The sequence below is a fragment of the Hypanus sabinus genome, chromosome 26 (assembly GCF_030144855.1).
Source record: "Hypanus sabinus isolate sHypSab1 chromosome 26, sHypSab1.hap1, whole genome shotgun sequence".
Taxonomy (NCBI): Eukaryota; Metazoa; Chordata; class Chondrichthyes; order Myliobatiformes; family Dasyatidae; genus Hypanus; species Hypanus sabinus.
In genome coordinates, this window is record NC_082731.1 from 37,791,484 (window position 1) to 37,804,161 (window position 12,678).

Here is a 12,678-nt window from a genome sequence, read left to right on the forward strand (position 1 = left end):
TAGGGGAGTCTAGGACCAGAGGACACAGATAGCGTGGAAGTTGAGAGGATATTTCCTATAGTGGCGGAGTCTAGGACCAGAGGAAACAGATAGAGTGGATGTGGCGAGGATGTTTCCTATAGTGGGGGAGTCTAGGATCAGAGGACACAGATAGAGTGGATGTGGAGAAGATGATTCTTATAGTGGATGAGACTGGGACCAGAGAACACAGATAGATTTGATATGGAGAGGATGATTCCTTTAGTGGGGGAGTTTAGGAACAGAGGACACAGATAGAGTGGATGTGGAGAGGATGTTTCCTGTACTCGGGGAGTCTGGGACCAGAGGACACAGATAGAGTGGATGTGGAGCGGATGTTTCCTATAGTGAGCGAGTCTAGGACCAGAGGACACAGATAGAGTGGATGTGGGGAGGATGTATCCTATAGTGGGGGAGTCTAGGACCAGTCGACACAAATAGAGTGGATGTGGAGAGGATGATTCCGATAGCAGGGGAGTGTAGGACCAGAGGACACAGATAGAGTGGATGTGGAGAGGATGTTTCCTATAGTGAGGGAGTCTAGGACCAGAGGACACAGATAGAGTGGATCTGGAGAGAATGTTTCCTATAAAGGGGGAGTCTAGAACCAGAGGCCACAGAGTGAGAGGATGTGGAGAGGATGTTTCCTAGAGTGGGGAAGTCTAGGACCAGAGGACACTGATAGCGTAGATCTGGAGAGGATGTTTCCTATTATGGGGGAGTCGAGGACCAGTGGACACTGATAGAGTGGATGTGGAGAGTATGTTTCCAAAAGTGTGGGAATCTGGGAGCAGAGGACACAGATAGATTGGATGTGGAGAGGATCATTCCTATACTGGGGGAGTCTAGGACCAGAGGACACAGATAGAGTGGATCTGGAGAGGATGCTTCCTATAGTGGGGGAGTCTGGGACCAGAGGACACAGATAGAGTGGATGTGGAGAGGATGTTTCCTGTAATGGGCGAGTCTAGGACCAGAGGACACAGATAGAGTGGAAGTGGAGAGGATGTATCCTACAGTGGGGGAGTCTAGGACCAGAGGACACAGATAGAGTGGATGTGGAGAAGATGATTCGATTAGTGGATGAGACTGGGACCAGAGAACACAGATAGATTTGATATGGAGAGGATGATTCCTATAGTGGGGGAGTCTAGGACCAGAGGACACAGATAGAGTGGATCTGGAGAGGATGTTTCCTAGAGTGGGGGAGTCTAGGACCAGAGGACACAGATAGCGTGGATGTGGAGAGGATGTTTCCTATAGTGAGGGAGTCTAGGACCAGTGGACACAGATAGAGTGTATGTGGAGAGGATGTTTCCTAGAGTGGGGGATTCTAGGGCCAGAGGACACAGATAGAGTGGATATGGAGAGGATGATTCCTATAGTAGGGGAGTCTAGGACCAGAGGACACAGATAGAGTATATGTGGAGAGGATGTTTCCTAGAGTGGGGGAGTCTAGGACTAGAGGACCCAGATAGAGTGGATGTGGAGAGGATGATTCCTATAGTAGGGGAGACTAGGCCCAGAGGACACAGATAGAGTGGAAGTTGAGAGGATATTTCCTATAGTGGCGGAGTCTAGGACCAGAGGAAACAGATAGAGTGGATGTGGAGAGGATGTTTCCTATAGTGGGGGAGTCTAGGATCAGAGGGGACTGATAGAGTGGATGTGGAGATGATGTTTCCTATAGTGGGGGAGTCTAGGATCAGAGGACACAGATAGAGTGGATGTGGAGAGGATGTTTCCTGTAATGGGCGAGTCTAGGACCAGAGGACACAGATAGAGTGGATGTGGAGAGGATGTTTCCTGTAGTCGGGGAGTCTGGGACCAGAGGACACAGATAGAGTGGATGTGGATAGGATGTTTCCTGTAGTCTGGGAGTCTGGGACCAGAGGACACAGATAGAGTGGATGTGGAGCGGATGTTTCCTATAGTGAGGGAGTCTAGGACCAGAGGACACAGATAGAGTGGATGTGGGGAGGATGTTTCCTATAGTGGGGGAGTCTAGGACCAGTCGACACAAATAGAGCGGATGTGGAGAGGATGATTCCGATAGCAGGGGAGTGTAGGACCAGAGGACACAGATAGAGTGGATGTGGAGAGGATGTTTCCTATAGTGAGGGAGTCTAGGACCAGAGGACACAGATAGAGTGGATCTGGAGAGGATGTTTCCTATAAAGGGGGAGTCTAGGACCAGAGGCCACAGAGAGAGAGGATGTGGAGAGGATGTTTCCTAGAGTGGGGGAGTCTAGGACCAGAGGACACTTATAGCGTAGATCTGGAGAGGATGTTTCCTATTATGGGGGAGTCTAGGACCAGAGGACACAAATAGAGTGGATGTGGAGAGGATGTTTCCTATAGTGGGGGAGACTGGGACCAGAGGACACAGATCGATTGGATATGGAGAGGATCATTCCTATAGTGGGGGAGTCTAGGACCAGAGGACACAGACAGAGAGGATGTGGAGAGGATGTTTCCTAGAGTGTGGGAGTCTAGGACCAGAGGATACTGATAGCGTCGATGTGGAGAGGATGTTTCCTAGAGTGGGGGAGTCTAGGACCAGAGGACACTGATAGCGTCGATGTGGAGAGGATGTTTCCTATAGTGAGGGAGTCTAGGACCAGAGGACACAGATAGAGTGGATGTGGAGAGGATGTTTCCTATAATGGGGGAGTCTAGGACCAGAGGCCACAGACAGAGAGGTTGTGGAGAGGATGTTTCCTAGAGTGGGGGAGTCTAGGACCAGAGGACACTGATAGCGTAGATGTGGAGAGGATGTTTCCTATAATGGGGGAGTCTAGGACCAGAGGACACTGATAGAGTGGATGTGGAGAGTATGTTTCCAAAAGTGTGGGAATCTGGGAGCAGAGGAAACAGATAGATTGGAAGTGGAGAGGATCATTCCTATAGTGGGGGAGTCTAGGACCAGAGGACACAGATAGAGTGGATCTGGAGAGCATGTATCCTATAGTGGGGGAGTCTAGGACCAGATGACACAGATAGAGTGGATGTGGAGAGGATGACTCCGATAGCAGCGGAGTGTAGGTCCAGAGGACACAGATAGAGTGGATGTGGAGTGGATGTTTCCTATAGTGGCGGAGTCTAGGACCAGAGGAAACAGATAGAGTGGATGTGGAGAGGATGACTCCGATAGCAGGGGAGTTTAGGACCTGAGGACACAGACAGAGTGGATGTGGAGAGGATGTTTCCTATAGTGGAGGAGTCTAGGACCAGAGGACACAGATAGAGTGGATGTGGAGAGGATGTTTCCTGTAGTCGGGGAGTCTGGGACCAGATGACACAGATAGAGTGGATGTGGAGCGGATGTTTCCTATAGTGAGGGAGTCTAGGACCAGAGGACACAGATAGAGTGGATCTGGAGAGGATGTTTCCTAGAGTGGGGGAGTCTAGGACCAGAGGACACAGATAGCGTGGATGTGGAGAGGATGTTTCCTATAGTGAGGGAGTCTAGGACCAGAGGACACAGATAGAGTGTATGTGGAGAGGATGTTTCCTAGAGTGGGGGAGTCTAGGACCAGAGGACACAGATAGAGTGGATGTGGAGAGGATGATTCCTATAGTAGGGGAGTCTAGGACCAGAGGACACAGATAGCGTGGAAGTTGAGAGGATATTTCCTATAGTGGCGGAGTCTAGGACCAGAGGAAACAGATAGAGTGGATGTGGCGAGGATGTTTCCTATAGTGGGGGAGTCTAGGATCAGAGGACACAGATAGAGTGGATGTGGAGAAGATGATTCTTATAGTGGATGAGACTGGGACCAGAGAACACAGATAGATTTGATATGGAGAGGATGATTCCTTTAGTGGGGGAGTTTAGGAACAGAGGACACAGATAGAGTGGATGTGGAGAGGATGTTTCCTGTACTCGGGGAGTCTGGGACCAGAGGACACAGATAGAGTGGATGTGGAGCGGATGTTTCCTATAGTGAGCGAGTCTAGGACCAGAGGACACAGATAGAGTGGATGTGGGGAGGATGTATCCTATAGTGGGGGAGTCTAGGACCAGTCGACACAAATAGAGTGGATGTGGAGAGGATGATTCCGATAGCAGGGGAGTGTAGGACCAGAGGACACAGATAGAGTGGATGTGGAGAGGATGTTTCCTATAGTGAGGGAGTCTAGGACCAGAGGACACAGATAGAGTGGATCTGGAGAGAATGTTTCCTATAAAGGGGGAGTCTAGAACCAGAGGCCACAGAGTGAGAGGATGTGGAGAGGATGTTTCCTAGAGTGGGGAAGTCTAGGACCAGAGGACACTGATAGCGTAGATCTGGAGAGGATGTTTCCTATTATGGGGGAGTCTAGGACCAGTGGACACTGATAGAGTGGATGTGGAGAGTATGTTTCCAAAAGTGTGGGAATCTGGGAGCAGAGGACACAGATAGATTGGATGTGGAGAGGATCATTCCTATACTGGGGGAGTCTAGGACCAGAGGACACAGATAGAGTGGATCTGGAGAGGATGCTTCCTATAGTGGGGGAGTCTGGGACCAGAGGACACAGATAGAGTGGATGTGGAGAGGATGTTTCCTGTAATGGGCGAGTCTAGGACCAGAGGACACAGATAGAGTGGAAGTGGAGAGGATGTATCCTACAGTGGGGGAGTCTAGGACCAGAGGACACAGATAGAGTGGATGTGGAGAAGATGATTCGTATAGTGGATGAGACTGGGACCAGAGAACACAGATAGATTTGATATGGAGAGGATGATTCCTATAGTGGGGGAGTCTAGGACCAGAGGACACAGATAGAGTGGATCTGGAGAGGATGTTTCCTAGAGTGGGGGAGTCTAGGACCAGAGGACACAGATAGCGTGGATGTGGAGAGGATGTTTCCTATAGTGAGGGAGTCTAGGACCAGTGGACACAGATAGAGTGTATGTGGAGAGGATGTTTCCTAGAGTGGGGGATTCTAGGGCCAGAGGACACAGATAGAGTGGATATGGAGAGGATGATTCCTATAGTAGGGGAGTCTAGGACCAGAGGACACAGATAGAGTATATGTGGAGAGGATGTTTCCTAGAGTGGGGGAGTCTAGGACTAGAGGACCCAGATAGAGTGGATGTGGAGAGGATGATTCCTATAGTAGGGGAGACTAGGCCCAGAGGACACAGATAGAGTGGAAGTTGAGAGGATATTTCCTATAGTGGCGGAGTCTAGGACCAGAGGAAACAGATAGAGTGGATGTGGAGAGGATGTTTCCTATAGTGGGGGAGTCTAGGATCAGAGGGGACTGATAGAGTGGATGTGGAGATGATGTTTCCTATAGTGGGGGAGTCTAGGATCAGAGGACACAGATAGAGTGGATGTGGAGAGGATGTTTCCTGTAATGGGCGAGTCTAGGACCAGAGGACACAGATAGAGTGGATGTGGAGAGGATGTTTCCTGTAGTCGGGGAGTCTGGGACCAGAGGACACAGATAGAGTGGATGTGGATAGGATGTTTCCTGTAGTCTGGGAGTCTGGGACCAGAGGACACAGATAGAGTGGATGTGGAGCGGATGTTTCCTATAGTGAGGGAGTCTAGGACCAGAGGACACAGATAGAGTGGATGTGGGGAGGATGTTTCCTATAGTGGGGGAGTCTAGGACCAGTCGACACAAATAGAGCGGATGTGGAGAGGATGATTCCGATAGCAGGGGAGTGTAGGACCAGAGGACACAGATAGAGTGGATGTGGAGAGGATGTTTCCTATAGTGATGGAGTCTAGGACCAGAGGACACAGATAGAGTGGATCTGGAGAGGATGTTTCCTATAAAGGGGGAGTCTAGGACCAGAGGCCACAGAGAGAGAGGATGTGGAGAGGATGTTTCCTAGAGTGGGGGAGTCTAGGACCAGAGGACACTTATAGCGTAGATCTGGAGAGGATGTTTCCTATTATGGGGGAGTCTAGGACCAGAGGACACAAATAGAGTGGATGTGGAGAGGATGTTTCCTATAGTGGGGGAGACTGGGACCAGAGGACACAGATCGATTGGATATGGAGAGGATCATTCCTATAGTGGGGGAGTCTAGGACCAGAGGACACAGACAGAGAGGATGTGGAGAGGATGTTTCCTAGAGTGTGGGAGTCTAGGACCAGAGGATACTGATAGCGTCGATGTGGAGAGGATGTTTACTAGAGTGGGGGAGTCTAGGACCAGAGGACACTGATAGCGTCGATGTGGAGAGGATGTTTCCTATAGTGAGGGAGTCTAGGACCAGAGGACACAGATAGAGTGGATGTGGAGAGGATGTTTCCTATAATGGGGGAGTCTAGGACCAGAGGCCACAGACAGAGAGGTTGTGGAGAGGATGTTTCCTAGAGTGGGGGAGTCCAGGACCAGAGGACACTGATAGCGTAGATGTGGAGAGGATGTTTCCTATAATGGGGGAGTCTAGGACCAGAGGACACTGATAGAGTGGATGTGGAGAGTATGTTTCCAAAAGTGTGGGAATCTGGGAGCAGAGGAAACAGATAGATTGGAAGTGGAGAGGATCATTCCTATAGTGGGGGAGTCTAGGACCAGAGGACACAGATAGAGTGGATCTGGAGAGCATGTATCCTATAGTGGGGGAGTCTAGGACCAGATGACACAGATAGAGTGGATGTGGAGAGGATGACTCCGATAGCAGCGGAGTGTAGGTCCAGAGGACACAGATAGAGTGGATGTGGAGTGGATGTTTCCTATAGTGGCGGAGTCTAGGACCAGAGGAAACAGATAGAGTGGATGTGGAGAGGATGACTCCGATAGCAGGGGAGTTTAGGACCTGAGGACACAGACAGAGTGGATGTGGAGAGGATGTTTCCTATAGTGGGGGAGTCTAGGATCATAGGGGACAGATAGAGTGGATGTGGAGAGGATGTTTCCTATAGTGGGGGAGTCTAGGACCAGAGGACATAGGTGGAGTGGATGTGGAGAGGATGGTTCCTATAATGGGCGAGTCTAGGACCAGAGGACACAGACAGAGAGGATGTGGAGAGGATGTTTCCTAGTGTGGGGGCGTCTAGGTCCAGAGGACACTGATAGTGTGGATCTGGAGAGGATGTTTCCTATAAGGGGGGAGTCTAGCACCAGAGGCCACAGATAGAGAGGATGTGGAGAGGATGATTCCTAGATTGGGGGAGTCTAGGACCAGAGGACACTGAGAGCGTAGATCTGGAGAGGATGTTTCCTATAATGGGGGATTCTAGGACCAGAGGACACAAATAGAGTGGATGTGGATAGGATGTTTCAAAAAGTGTGGGAATCTGGGAGCAGAGGACACAGATAGAGTGTATGTGGAGAGGATGTTTCCTAGAGTGGGGGAGTCTAGGACCAGAGGACACAGATAGAGTGGATGTGGAGAGGATGATTCCTATAGTAGGGGTGTCTAGGACCAGAGGACAGAGATAGAGTGGAAGTTGAGAGGATATTTCCTATAGTGGAGGAGCCTAGGACCAGAGGAAACAGATAGAGTGGATGTGGAGAGGATGTTTCCTATAGTGAAGGAGTCTAGGATCAGAGGACACAGATAGAGTGGATGTGGAGATGATGTTTCCTATAGTGGGGGAGTCTAGGATCAGAGGACACAGATAGAGTGGATGTGGAGAGGATGTTTCCTGTAATGGGCGAGTCTAGGACCAGAGGACACAGATAGAGTGGATGTGGAGAGGATGTTTCCTGTAGTCGGGGAGTCTGGGACCAGAGGACACAGATAGAGTGGATGTGGATAGGATGTTTCCTGTAGTCTGGGAGTCTGGGACCAGAGGACACAGATAGAGTGGATGTGGAGCGGATGTTTCCTATAGTCAGGGAGTCTAGGACCAGAGGACACAGATAGAGTGGATGTGGGGAGGATGTTTCCTATAGTGGGGGAGTCTAGGACCAGTCGACACAAATAGAGTGGATGTGGAGAGGATGATTCCGATAGCAGGGGAGTGTAGGACCAGAGGACACAGATAGAGTGGATGTGGAGAGGATGTTTCCTATAGTGAGGGAGTCTAGGACCAGAGGACACAGATAGAGTGGATCTGGAGAGGATGTTTCCTATAAAGGGGGAGTCTAGGACCAGAGGCCACAGAGAGAGAGGATGTGGAGAGGATGTTTCCTAGAGTGGGGGAGTCTAGGACCAGAGGACACTGATAGCGTAGATCTGGAGAGGATGTTTCCTATTATGGGGGAGTCTAGGACCAGAGGACACAAATAGAGTGGATGTGGAGAGGATGTTTCCAAAAGTGTGGGAATCTGGGAGCAGAGGACACAGATAGATTGGATGTGGAGAGGATGATTCCTACAGTGGGGCCGTCTAGGACCAGAGGACACAGGTAGAGTGAATGTGGAGAGGATGTTTCCTATAGTGGGGGAGACTGGGACCAGAGGACACAGATCGATTGGATATGGAGAGGATCATTCCTATAGTGGAGGAGTCTAGGACCAGAGGACACAGATAGAGTGGATGTGGAGAGGATGTTTCCTGTAGTCGGGGAATTTGGGACCAGAGGACACAGATAGAGTGGACGTGGAGCGGATGATTCCTATAGTGAGGGAGTCTAGGACCAGAGGACACAAATAGAGTGGATGTGGAGAGGATGATTCCGATAGCAGGGGAGTGTAGGACCAGAGGACACAGATAGAGTGGATGTGGAGAGGATGTTTCCTATAGTGAGGGAGTCTAGGACCAGAGGACACAGATAGAGTGGATCTGGAGAGGATGTTTCCTATAAAGGGGGAGTCTAGGACCAGAGGCCACAAATAGAGTGGATGTGGAGAGGATGTTTCCAAAAGTGTGGGAATCTGGCAGCAGAGGACACAGATAGATTGGATGTGGAGAGGATGATTCCTACAGTGGGGGAGTCTAGGACCAGAGGACACAGGTAGAGTGAATGTGGAGAGGATGTGTCCTGTAATGGGCGAGTCTAGGACCAGAGGACACAGATAGAGTGGATGTGGAGAGGATGTTTCCTACAGTGGGGGAGTCTAGGACCAGAGGACACAGATAGAGTGGATGTGGAGAAGATGATTCCTATAGTGGATGAGACTGGGACCAGAGAACACAGATAGATTTGATATGGAGAGGATGATTCCTATAGTGGAGGAGTCTAGGACCAGAGGACACAGATAGAGTGGATGTGGAGAGGATGTTTCCTGTAGTCGGGGAGTCTGGGACCAGATGACACAGATAGAGTGGATGTGGAGCGGATGTTTCCTATAGTGAGGGAGTCTAGGACCAGAGGACACAGATAGAGTGGATCTGGAGAGGATGTTTCCTAGAGTGGGGGAGTCTAGGACCAGAGGACACAGATAGCGTGGATGTGGAGAGGATGTTTCCTATAGTGAGGGAGTCTAGGACCAGAGGACACAGATAGAGTGTATGTGGAGAGGATGTTTCCTAGAGTGGGGGAGTCTAGGACCAGAGGACACAGATAGAGTGGATGTGGAGAGGATGATTCCTATAGTAGGGGAGTCTAGGACCAGAGGACACAGATAGCGTGGAAGTTGAGAGGATATTTCCTATAGTGGCGGAGTCTAGGACCAGAGGAAACAGATAGAGTGGATGTGGCGAGGATGTTTCCTATAGTGGGGGAGTCTAGGATCAGAGGACACAGATAGAGTGGATGTGGAGAAGATGATTCTTATAGTGGATGAGACTGGGACCAGAGAACACAGATAGATTTGATATGGAGAGGATGATTCCTATAGTGGGGGAGTCTAGGACCAGAGGACACAGATAGAGTGGATGTGGAGAGGATGTTTCCTGTAGTCGGGGAATTTGGGACCAGAGGACACAGATAGAGTGGACGTGGAGCGGATGTTTCCTATAGTGAGGGAGTCTAGGACCAGAGGACACAAATAGAGTGGATGTGGAGAGGATGATTCCGATAGCAGGGGAGTGTAGGACCAGAGGACACAGATAGAGTGGATGTGGAGAGGATGTTTCCTATAGTGAGGGAGTCTAGGACCAGAGGACACAGATAGAGTGGATCTGGAGAGGATGTTTCCTATAAAGGGGGAGTCTAGGACCAGAGGCCACAAATAGAGTGGATGTGGAGAGGATGTTTCCTAAAGTGTGGGAATCTGGCAGCAGAGGACACAGATAGATTGGATGTGGAGAGGATGATTCCTACAGTGGGGGAGTCTAGGACCAGAGGACACAGGTAGAGTGAATGTGGAGAGGATGTTTCCTGTAATGGGCGAGTCTAGGACCAGAGGACACAGATAGAGTGGATGTGGAGAGGATGTTTCCTACAGTGGGGGAGTCTAGGACCAGAGGACACAGATAGAGTGGATGTGGAGAAGATGATTCCTATAGTGGATGAGACTGGGACCAGAGAACACAGATAGATTTGATATGGAGAGGATGATTCCTATAGTGGAGGAGTCTATTACCAGAGGACACAGATAGAGTGGATGTGGAGAGGATGTTTCCTGTAGTCGGGGAGTCTGGGACCAGATGACACAGATAGAGTGGATGTGGAGCGGATGTTTCCTATAGTGAGGGAGTCTAGGACCAGAGGACACAGATAGAGTGGATCTGGAGAGGATGTTTCCTAGAGTGGGGGAGTCTAGGACCAGAGGACACAGATAGCGTGGATGTGGAGAGGATGTTTCCTATAGTGAGGGAGTCTAGGACCAGAGGACACAGATAGAGTGTATGTGGAGAGGATGTTTCCTAGAGTGGGGGAGTCTAGGACCAGAGGACACAGATAGAGTGGATGTGGAGAGGATGATTCCTATAGTAGGGGAGTCTAGGACCAGAGGACACAGATAGCGTGGAAGTTGAGAGGATATTTCCTATAGTGGCGGAGTCTAGGACCAGAGGAAACAGATAGAGTGGATGTGGCGAGGATGTTTCCTATAGTGGGGGAGTCTAGGATCAGAGGACACAGATAGAGTGGATGTGGAGAAGATGATTCTTATAGTGGATGAGACTGGGACCAGAGAACACAGATAGATTTGATATGGAGAGGATGATTCCTATAGTGGAGGAGTCTATGACCAGAGGACACAGATAGAGTGGATGTGGAGAGGATGTTTCCTGTAGTCGGGGAGTCTGGGACCAGATGACACAGATAGAGTGGATGTGGAGCGGATGTTTCCTATAGTGAGGGAGTCTAGGACCAGAGGACACAGATAGAGTGGATCTGGAGAGGATGTTTCCTAGAGTGGGGGAGTCTAGGACCAGAGGACACAGATAGCGTGGATGTGGAGAGGATGTTTCCTATAGTGAGGGAGTCTAGGACCAGAGGACACAGATAGAGTGTATGTGGAGAGGATGTTTCCTAGAGTGGGGGAGTCTAGGACCAGAGGACACAGATAGAGTGGATGTGGAGAGGATGATTCCTATAGTAGGGGAGTCTAGGACCAGAGGACACAGATAGCGTGGAAGTTGAGAGGATATTTCCTATAGTGGCGGAGTCTAGGACCAGAGGAAACAGATAGAGTGGATGTGGCGAGGATGTTTCCTATAGTGGGGGAGTCTAGGATCAGAGGACACAGATAGAGTGGATGTGGAGAAGATGATTCTTATAGTGGATGAGACTGGGACCAGAGAACACAGATAGATTTGATATGGAGAGGATGATTCCTATAGTGGGGGAGTCTAGGACCAGAGGACACAGATAGAGTGGATGTGGAGAGGATGTTTCCTGTAGTCGGGGAATTTGGGACCAGAGGACACAGATAGAGTGGACGTGGAGCGGATGTTTCCTATAGTGAGGGAGTCTAGGACCAGAGGACACAAATAGAGTGGATGTGGAGAGGATGATTCCGATAGCAGGGGAGTGTAGGACCAGAGGACACAGATAGAGTGGATGTGGAGAGGATGTTTCCTATAGTGAGGGAGTCTAGGACCAGAGGACACAGATAGAGTGGATCTGGAGAGGATGTTTCCTATAAAGGGGGAGTCTAGGACCAGAGGCCACAAATAGAGTGGATGTGGAGAGGATGTTTCCTAAAGTGTGGGAATCTGGCAGCAGAGGACACAGATAGATTGGATGTGGAGAGGATGATTCCTACAGTGGGGGAGTCTAGGACCAGAGGACACAGGTAGAGTGAATGTGGAGAGGATGTTTCCTGTAATGGGCGAGTCTAGGACCAGAGGACACAGATAGAGTGGATGTGGAGAGGATATTTCCTACAGTGGGGGAGTCTAGGACCAGAGGACACAGATAGAGTGGATGTGGAGAAGATGATTCCTATAGTGGATGAGACTGGGACCAGAGAACACAGATAGATTTGATATGGAGAGGATGATTCCTATAGTGGAGGAGTCTATGACCAGAGGACACAGATAGAGTGGATGTGGAGAGGATGTTTCCTGTAGTCGGGGAGTCTGGGACCAGATGACACAGATAGAGTGGATGTGGAGCGGATGTTTCCTATAGTGAGGGAGTCTAGGACCAGAGGACACAGATAGAGTGGATCTGGAGAGGATGTTTCCTAGAGTGGGGGAGTCTAGGACCAGAGGACACAGATAGCGTGGATGTGGAGAGGATGTTTCCTATAGTGAGGGAGTCTAGGACCAGAGGACACAGATAGAGTGTATGTGGAGAGGATGTTTCCTAGAGTGGGGGAGTCTAGGACCAGAGGACACAGATAGAGTGGATGTGGAGAGGATGATTCCTATAGTAGGGGAGTCTAGGACCAGAGGACACAGATAGCGTGGAAGTTGAGAGGATA